The 8,548-nt window shown below is 40.1% G+C and overlaps 2 non-coding genes across 2 annotated transcripts; both read left to right on the top strand.

Annotated features, from left to right (window-relative positions):
* The first annotated feature begins 1,819 nt into the window (after positions 1–1,819).
* Positions 1,820–1,911, top strand: TRNAI-UAU (transfer RNA isoleucine (anticodon UAU)). The gene is given in 2 exon segments: positions 1,820–1,857; positions 1,876–1,911. It is a non-coding gene; the product is annotated as a tRNA-Ile (tRNA).
* Positions 1,912–7,456: 5,545 nt separating this feature from the next.
* On the top strand, positions 7,457–7,547 carry TRNAI-UAU (transfer RNA isoleucine (anticodon UAU)). The gene is given in 2 exon segments: positions 7,457–7,493; positions 7,512–7,547. It is a non-coding gene; the product is annotated as a tRNA-Ile (tRNA).
* Positions 7,548–8,548: the final 1,001 nt, after the last annotated feature.

The raw sequence follows: 8,548 nt of genomic DNA, 5'->3' as shown, positions 1-8,548 counted from the left end.
ATTTCTTAGTTTTCAACCAGTCCTTGGTGAATTTCCTGATATGTTTTGGGTCATTGTCGTGTTAAAGTGTCCAGTTCCGCTTCAGCTTTAATTTTCATATAGATGGTCTCATATGATTCTCAAGCACTCTCTGATACACAGTGGAATTCGTGGTGGATTCTATAATTGTGAGCTGTCCAGGTCCTGCTGCAGCAAAGCAGCCCCAAACTATGACACTTCCACCTCCATGCTTCACAGTTGGTATGAGAATCTTTCCTGGAATTCAGTATTTTGTTTACGCCAAACACGTCCTCTGTTCCGGTGTCCAAATAATTCAATTTTGGACTCATCTGTCCGAAGAACATTATTCCAGAAGACCTGTTCTTTGTCTATATTCTCTCTGACAAATTCAGTCTGTCCTTGATGTTTCTCTTAGAGAACAAAGGTTTCCTCCTTGTACACCTCCCATGCAAGTTAAACTTGTGCAGTCTCTTTCTGATTGTAGAGGCATGCACTTTCACATCAGCAGTACCAGAGCGTGCTCTAGGTCTCGTGATGACATGTTAGGGTGTTTTAGCAAACCTCTTTTAGCATCTTGCGGTCTGCTCTCGGGGTGAACTTGCTTGGACGACCAGACCTGGGCATGTTGGCAGTTGTTTTGAAAGCCCTCCACTTGTTGACTATTTTCCGGGCAGTGGAATGGTTGATTTCAATATCTTTTGGGATCTTTTTAAAACCCTTACCAGACTCATAAAGTGCTACCAGACTCATAAATTTTCTTTCTGAAGGCCTCAGACAGCTCTTTTGCTCTCACCATGGTGCTCACTTTCACTTCAACAGTCAGGAGCACACCAAACTAAATATCTGAGGTTTAAATAGGTCATGCCTCATTCAAAATACTGAGTAACGATCTTCTAATCATGTGCACCTGATATGATACACCTGTGTTTGAGTTGAGCCATTTTAAGTGGATATAAATGTGAGGTTGTCCTAACTTTTTTCCTCAGTTAGAATATGCATTTTTGTAGAATTACATTTACAGAAGATCTTGAAAAGTCCTTTCTTCAGTTTTAGTTGTTTAGATATATTCCTATAATCTCTCAGTATTGTTGAAATTGAGATTAAATAACTACATACCCAAAAATGTTACAAAAATACACAGGCTTTCATAGGGTGTCCTGACTTTTTCACATGCCTGTATATGTGTCAAGAGTTTTGAATTTTAGTGTCACTGCTGCACTGTTATCTATTGCCACTCCTTGGTTTGGTTTGTACAAAGTTTTTTTAAAATAACTGTTGTGTAAGACAAATGTAAGTATTGTGTGGGTTGTTTCTAATGTGATGTTTGCTGGAAAATGTATTGATCCCCGTATACACCAAACATCCTCGCCCTTTCAGCCGTGTGGTTGTTATAATGTTTCGGTCATTTGCAATATTTGTGGGTAAAGAGTAGCCCAAGAATTGGCGGTGAGTGGTGACGAATTGCTGCTTTCCCTCTCGTGTGTGTGTTTTCATTAGCAAAGCCACACTAAGCTCTAAACTGAGTCCACCGAAGGTTATCTAATCCCTGATTTTAACATTGTAAATCCGTAGACTTAAACCACTAAATTATGGACGGCTGGCGCGGATATCCCTCGTGCAGCTTTGCGCCTAATTCATAAATATTTTTGTTATCTAACTGACGTTTTTCCTTTGCAGCTACATGAGGGTTAATATACACAACCGATTAATGTTAAGTATCCTTCTGTGTTGGGAAATTTTAGTGTTAACTTGGCTGATGGACAAAGGTTTTTAGGAAATAGTGAAGTGTTCTAGTGCTTCTATTGCAAATACTATCATATCCCCAGTGGCGCAATTGGTTAGCGCACGGTACTTATAAGACAGTACTTGTGGGATATGCCGGGGTTGTGAGTTCGAGCCTCACCTGGGGAAATAACGTTTTGTTCTCTACCTCGTTGTCACGTAGGCAAAGAATTTCAATTGAAATCCACAATATGATATCTTGGCCCGGCATGACCAGGTGGTTGAGACACTCGACTCGTAATCCGAGAGTCGCGGGTATTGATTCCTATTACCCCAAACACGCTCGCCCTTTGAGTCATGGAGGTGTTACAAGGGACAATCAATCCCAATATTCGTTGTTAAAAGACTAGAACAATAGTTAGTGTTGACTGTCATGACTATTTACCTTGTCTCTTGTTTGTTTGTTTTGGAATTTCGCACAAAGCTACTCGAGGGCTATCTGTGCTAGCCGTCCCTAATTTAGCAGTGTAAGACTAGAGGGAAGGCAGCTAGTCATCACCACCCACCGCCAACTCTTGGGCTACTCTTTTACCAACGAATAGTGGGATTGACCGTCACATTATAACGCCCCCACGGCTGGGAGGGCGAGCATGTTTGGCGCGACTCGGGTGCAAACCCGCGACCCTCAGATTACGAAGCGCACGCCTTAACGCGCTACGCCATGCCAGGCCCCCCTTGTCTCTTGTCCTTCGCTGCTAAATTAGAGACGGCTAGAGCAGAAAGCCCTCATGAATCGTTGTGTGAGACAAATGTAAGTATTGTGTAGGTGGTTTCTAATGTGATGTTCGCTGCAAAAAATGTGTTGATCCCCGTATACACGAAACATCCTCGCCCTTTGGTCCGTGGGGACGTTATAATGTGACGGTCAGTTGTAATATTAGTTGGTAAAAGAGTAGCCAACAGTTGACAGTGGGTGATGACGAATTGCTGCTTTCCCTCTAGTGTGTGTGTTTTCTTTAGGAAAGCCACACTGGGCTCTCATCTGAGTCCACCGAAGTTAATCGAATCCCTGATTTTAACGTTGTAAATCCGAAAATTTAGCGGTGTATTAGCGGAGGACTTTCCCTTTAGTCATAAACTACGAAACGATGAACGGTTAGCGCGGATAGCTCTCGTGTAGCTCTGCGCGAAATTTAAAAACAAACAAACAAACATATATAAAATATTTTTTTATTTAACTGACGTTTTTCCTTTTCAGCTTCATTAGGGTTAATATACACAACCGTTTAATATTATAATATTCGTTACATTATTAACACTCTAATAGTGTAGTTATAACTCTAAACATGCAGCTGTACTGACATATTACATAAATGACTATTTTGTGATAGATAAAAATAAAAAGAATTACAATATGTTTTATGATTAGTTAAAAACAAATAAACAGAAAATACAAGTTGCTAAGAAACAGTAATAAGTTGAAAGGACATAAAGTATACTTAAGGGTTATAAACGGATTGTAAGACTGTGTGATACTTCACAGTATGCAAGTGTTAAACTGAAAGTAATGGTGTCAAGTGTATCGGTGTTGCGTATTGTTTTTTAGAACGGTGGTTTGGTTACATATGCCATCAAGTGTTCATCTACGGATTAACTTCTTTAATAAATTTAACTTCCATATATTTTCTCTTCAAAATCATTAGTATTTTGTAAGTTAGAAACTTAAAATAGGTTTTCTGTGTTTCTGTTGAAGTGGTTTTGTGTTGGTCATACGTCTGTAACGTACTGATGTGTTGTGAGACACGTGTGTCTGAAGTACTTCCAGCTTCTCTCAAATATGCGTCTCCACATATTTTACAAGGATTTGACAAACCAAGTTTCTCGCGTTACACGTTTGTTCTACGGCGCTTTCTCTGGCGTATCATTTTTTACCTGTTTCTTATGTTGTGTTGGTTGTCAGTTGAGACCGTCTAATGGCTTTACGGTTGTGATTACGTTGTCATTGAAAGGAATGTTCATTGCGGATATTTTCGTATGTTTGTTGCTGTTGTTGCAGAGTTCTTGTTTTCTGTGATTTCAAAACGTTGGTACTGTAATATTCGGTGTATCAGTTTCACAGTAGTAATGTATTAAAGTCATTTTGTGCTGTTTGAATGGCATTCTAAGTGGAATAATTCTGATTTATCATCTTTAATTATCCTATTCTTGTTTCCATTTTAACTCGTTGTGGATGGTGTAATTTATTATGAAGAAATATCTGCTTACTAATTTCTTTCAGGGGCGTAGATCCTGGGAGAATGGGGGATAAATCCCTTCCTTCATTTTAAGTGGGGTGTGTGGTGCATACAATCATCCCCCCCCCCGACAGTTTGGTCTGTTGAACTGTTTTATTGCATCACAGGCCTACAAATTGTGTGTTTGTTCTTGTAATTCCCGTGTTCTTACCAATCGAATTACATAATTAGGCCTAGATGTAGGCTTTTTCAGTAGCCAAAATGTACATCTTTAAAATAGGCGTTCCTCTAAGCTTTTTGATCTAAGCGATTGTTCGTAAGTATCAGTCGGTAGGCCTAAGTATACATGCAAGGCTTGCAAGCACTATCACAGAATCTACCTACGTTTTGTACGTAATGTACGATTAAGTAAAATTTTCATCACAACAGATTGAACAGAGCGTGAAATTCGAAAATATTACTCCCACGCGAAAAATCCTGTTATCTAGATCTGGCAGGCCAGTTGTAGCTGCATCAATCTTATGTGTATATTGTGCGGTTTGCCTGCGCTATTTGTTCTTATGCATGTCTTCCCGGTTTTATTGTCGAACGTCTTACTCTCCTCAGCTGCCAAAGGTGCTGACCATAGTGAATGTTTAGTGTACAGTTAACGACAGGTTTGGGCCGCTCGGATCCAGACGTGCCCTTGCCCGCTCGGATCTAGACGCGCCTTACATCGCCCCCCCCTCCGCTCCTTTAGTTTGAATTTCGATTTTACAACGGGGCTCATATCATCCATACGCACATCTAATACCACGACAGAAAGCAAAATATCAAGATATCAACTTCTAGGGTACGTTGTTTGATAAGTTCCCATGGCTGCACTTCGACAATCAGACTCAAAAAGTCATATGCTTTCATTGTGCCAAGGAGGAAAATAGAGGTCTTTTTACAGTGAAATTGGAGAGGCCAGTGGAGTGTTCCTTCATATCCACCGGTTTTGCAACTAGGAAAAGGCAAAACAGAAATTTAACGAACACCAATCCTCCTCTCAGCACAGATTTGCTATATCTCCAGAAGGTTCACTTGATGTAACTCCAGTGACTCTCCAGCTACATGATGGAAAAAAGAAGCAGCAGGAAGAATACAAAGGAAGTCTAGCCCAAATATTCAGAAGTTTATCTTTCTTACTGCTTCAAGGTTTAGCATTACGTGGACATACTGATACGGAGGGAACTTCCTGCAGTTAATGAAGCTCCTGGAAGAGGAAGATCCTGAGTTGACGGCCTACTTGTCAAAGAAAACCACATTCACATCACCCCAGGCTCAGAATGAAATAATGGAGATGTTCAGCCATCAAATACTGAGGAACATAGCACACGAAGTGAAGCAAAATAAAATATTTGAATTAATGGTTGATGGCACTCAGGATGTTACAGGTGCCGAACAGGAAGCAATATGTGTACGATACGTAGATGAAAACATTGACGTCCATGAGACATTTCTTGGTTTGTACAGTGTTTCCAATACAACTTGTGAAACAATATCCTCGACAATACTTGATGTACTGACCAGACTCAATTTACCACTGTCAGGATTAAAAGCACAAACTTATGATGGAGCCGCTAACATGAGTGGTGCGTACAGTGGATGCCAGGAAAAAATAAAAGAGAAGCAACCGTCAGCTTTGTTTTTTCACTGCAGAGCACACGAAGCTAATTTAATAATGCAACATGCAGTTGAAGCTTGTGAATGTGTTCGAGATTCTATCCAGTGGGTACGTGAACCCGGTGTCTTGCTTCAGAGGTCAGGCAAATACAAGACACTCTTTGAAAATATTGTATCGTCAGACAGTTACAATGGTCCAGTTAAATACATCCGCCCACTGTGTCCAAAACGCTGGTTGTCCCGCCTATCTGCAATTACATGTGCTAATGATCACTATAGTGACATTGTTGATTCTTTGTCTGAATTAGCAAATGATAAATCAGATGTAGCAGTGAAAGCACGAGGTCTGCTGGACAGATTTGACAAAGGAAAGACAGTTTTAGGATCGTTGATGGTTCAGCATCCATTAGCTGCATTAGAGGAACTAAACCATGCATTCCAAGCACAATCAGCGACAGTATCTGGCATGATTGAAGCATCTGCAATGACAGTTGAGCAATTGCGGGTATTGCGAACAGAGGAAAATTACAACAAGATATTTCATGAAGCTGAGAAAAAGGTAACTTACCTAGATCTGGTGCCTATTGAACTACCACGCATTCGCAGACCCCCCAGAAGGATTACAGGTGATGGCTCAGCAAACCATTCTGCAACAGCTGGAGATTACTGCAGAAGCCAATATTTTGAATTTGTGACAGAGTCATAGAACATCTGACCACTAGATTCAATGCAGACAACAATGCCTTGATGCAATACCTGGCACTTGAGAATATGATCAAATATGGCAAGATTGACAACTCGGTTGTAAACTTCCTTCCAGAAATCTCTGCACAACGGCTCGAGTTTCAGTTGTCCATGTACAAAGGAACAACAAAGCAGTATCTCTGAAGGTGCGAAGGAGGCTCACTGTAAAATGCATGAAACAAGCCAGCAGATGTTTAAGGAGGTTTTTCTTCTCATGAAAATTTTGCTTGTATGTCCAGTATCCAGCTGCGAATGTGAACGCAGCTTTTTCTGCGATTAAGACGGTTGAAAACGTGGTTAAGGTCAACTATGTCTCAGTGCCGCCTCAACCATGCGGCAGTTTGTCACACTCACAAAGATGAGGTTGACAAGATAAATATAGAAGAGCTTATGAAAGAATTCATAAACAGATCATCACAAAGGAGGTCTACGTTTGAGAACATGTAGACTACAGGACAAATGAATAACCATGTGCTACTTTGTATTGATGTGTAATTTTCAAAGTTCGCAAAGACATTTTAATTATTTTAGAAAACAACATGAACAGTTTTTCAATAGATATAAACTTATCAAGGGTAATTACTAATTTTATTAATATTTGAAAACGTAATTCATGCAATGAAAGTTATTAGTAACCTTATCAAGTATGATGGTCATCTTTTTATACTGTGCAGTGTGCAGGAATAAATTCTTGTGGCAGTTAATTTGTGACACATTTGTCTTTATTCTGTTAACATTTTGAAAACTGTTCACAACACCTCACTTACACAAACCTGCATGGAAACCTTGAAGTATCGAGGCAACAAGATTACTCTGACTGTATGTTTACAGCTTTCAGGTTCTCGTAATCAGAGATTACCAACTTGCAAATTAAACAGTCCATATAAGTGGTTGTAAAATCATCTCCCCCATCGAGTGTAAAAAATCCACGCCCTGTATTCTTTGTTATCTATAAAGTTTCGTAATTGTCTGTATTGGATGTTTATGGCTACTGTCTAAGAATGTTAAGTATCCTTCTGGGTTGGGTAGTTTTAGTGTTAACTTGGCTAATAGATAAAGGTTTTAGGAAATAGTGAAGTGTTCTAGTGCTCTATTGCAAATATATCTTATCCCCAGTGGCGCAATTGGTTGCGCACGGTACTTATAAGACAGTACTTGTGGGATATGCCGGGGTTGTGAGTTCGAGCCTCACCTGGGGAATATTCGTTTTGTTCTCTATCTCGTTGTCACGTAGGCAAAGAATTTCAATTGAAATCCATGATCTGATACTTTGGCCCGGCATGAGCAGGTGGTTAAGACATTCGACTCGTAATCCGAGAATCACGGGTATGAATTCCTTTCACCTTAAACATGCTCGTCCTTTGAGTCATGGAGGTTGTTATAAGTACAATCAATCCCAATATTTGTTGGTAGGAAAGATTAGTGTAATAGTTTGTGATTGTGGGATAAGTGGTTATCTTCTCTCTTGTCTTTACGCAGCTAAATTAGAGGATGGTTAGGGCAGAAAGCCCTCGTGAATCTTTGCGCGAAAATCAAAATAAACACTGTTTGAAATTGGGGCTAAATATATATCTACCATACATCTGGAAGTAAACGTGTTTTATGTGTCAAGAGTTTTGATTTCTAGTGTCACTGCCTGGAGGGTTATCTATGGCCACTCCTTTGACCTGTTGTACCAAGTGTTTAAACAACTGTTGTGTAAGACAAATACAAGTAGTGTGTAGGTGGTTTCTAATGTGATGTTTGCACCAACGCCTGTTGAACCCCAAACACACGAAACATCCCCGCCCTTTTGCCCGTGGGGGGGCGTTATAATGTGTTGCGGTCATTTGCACATTTGTGGGTAAAGAGTAGCCCAAGAGTTGGCGGTGAGGGTGACGAATTGCTGTTTTCCTCCTCGTGTGTGTAAGGCGTTTACCAGCAAAGCCACACTAAGCTTCTAAACCGAGTCCACCGAAGTGTTATCTAATCCTGATTTCAATACTGTAAATCCGTAGACTTAAACCATCAAATCATGGACGGCTGGCGCGGATATCCCCTGTGCAGCTTTATGCCTTAATCTACAAATATTTTGGTTATCTTAACTGATTGCTTTTTCCTTTGTAGCTATATATGAGGGTTAAATATACACAACCGATTAATATTATAGTATCCTTTCCTGTGTTGGGAAATTTTAGTGTTAACTTGGCTGATGGACAAAG

This window comes from Tachypleus tridentatus, unplaced genomic scaffold (assembly GCF_004210375.1).
Source record: "Tachypleus tridentatus isolate NWPU-2018 unplaced genomic scaffold, ASM421037v1 Hic_cluster_2, whole genome shotgun sequence".
Taxonomy (NCBI): domain Eukaryota; kingdom Metazoa; phylum Arthropoda; class Merostomata; order Xiphosura; family Limulidae; genus Tachypleus; species Tachypleus tridentatus.
The sequence above is the reverse complement of the archived record's forward strand: the minus strand, read 5'-3'. Positions and strand labels throughout refer to the sequence as shown.